Genomic DNA, 1,737 nt, shown 5'->3' with positions numbered 1-1,737 from the left:
AACGATGATTCTTTGTCAAAGATATGATCTCCAACTCATGGAGAGTAATCATCATGGAGGTAAAATGGTAATCATGGCCGCATGGAATAGGGAGTGTCTTGCGCCAATAAAACGCCTGGCTGCACTGATGTTTCGGCCCGGAAATTGACATCAAGTGACCTTACATACGGTAGTTATCTAGATTTCGCTTTTAGACTGAATAAATCTTAATAGTTTTAACTTCGCTCGGCTGATGATGTCAATGAAACATCTTCAACAGTGATACAGACGCCTAGAAAAATGAATTTCGTGACACACACCAAATATTATCAGAAAACTGATTGTGAAATATGAACGTCACTTATTTATACAACGTTAAATTAATTTATGGGCATAGACATCTCCATAAATGAATTGACTATTGTGTAATCTAGAGTCGACACTTACAAAGGGGACACACACATGTTCCAAAAATTGCAGTCACATACTTTTTGTCAGATGAAACTTCTCAAGTACAACTAAAATGTAAGTAGCAACGTATTTTCGCTTTTTTAATAGCAGTCAGCTATTTTAGTATACTCACTAATTTTTTTAGTGGATATGCATAACTGAGGGACCAAAATGAGCAGAAGTGCGTGAATTTTATAGCTATAAATATACAACAATATTCAACTCGAACATAAAAGTCTGCATCAGTTGTTCACCTGTCGTTGCAGGCACGCGTGTACAGCAGCTAGTGTCGTGATGCCAGTTTACGGTCCGAGACGTCAGGGCAGCCAGTCATTTTATGGCGCTAGAGACTCCTCCATGGAGTATGTGTCTGGAATAATTCATTTCTGTACCCTCTGAAGATCTGACAAACGATACTGGACATGTGCAGGTCCCTTAAATTAGATTCAGAACACACTACTAAGTTTTCTCAACAAAAAAGCCGATCCACATACTACAATTTATCTTGACATGTCTCATGAGAGCAAACAAATTGCAGTGTGAGGATGGTAAATTCGCACAGCTTTTAAGCGTGCACAAATCCGAAAGTTGGATTTGCAAATCTGAACAAAAATAACTCAAAGCTGTTAGCACAGAAACTCTTTAAACATGTGTAATTCACGTATTTGTTCCGTCTAATGTTTCTCGTCGTTACGTGGGCTGATATGCGTGAGTGCCATAGAGAGAGCTCAGTGTGTAATTTATTGAAATATTAACGTCGGCCAGCCGAGATGGCCGAGCGGTTCTAGACGCTACAGTCCGGAACCGCGCGACCGCTACGGTCGCAGGTTCGAATCCTGCCTCGGGCATGGATGTGTGTGATGTCCTTAGGTTAGTTAGGTTTAAGTAGTTCTAAGTTCTAGGGGACTGATGACCTCAGAAGTTAAGTCCCATAGTGCTCAGACCCATGTGAACCATTTTATTAACATCGTTTCTCTCTTGCTGGAATGAGATGTGAGAACATTCCACAGCTGATTTCAAGTGGCAGCATTCACATAGGCCCTCACTGGAATGGAACAAGAGGGAACAGAATGGTATGTCAAGGTTTCTCAAGAAGAAAGTTTTGACGTTGGTGGCGGGAATGGTATCGTCGCCGACTACCATCAGAAGTTAACCTATTATCGCTGCTCATCTTATATTAGTGGATTTTGAGCTTTTGCATTGTGTTAGCCGTTATTATTTTGTTTCCATGACACAGTGCAAATGTTCCATGATATCGAGAAGTAAAACTTTATTTAGAGCTTACACAGCAAAACAGAAAAGGCCTAC

The sequence above is a fragment of the Schistocerca serialis genome, chromosome 7 (genome assembly GCF_023864345.2).
Source record: "Schistocerca serialis cubense isolate TAMUIC-IGC-003099 chromosome 7, iqSchSeri2.2, whole genome shotgun sequence".
In the NCBI taxonomy this organism is placed as follows: domain Eukaryota; kingdom Metazoa; phylum Arthropoda; class Insecta; order Orthoptera; family Acrididae; genus Schistocerca; species Schistocerca serialis.
This window is presented reverse-complemented; position numbering follows the sequence as displayed.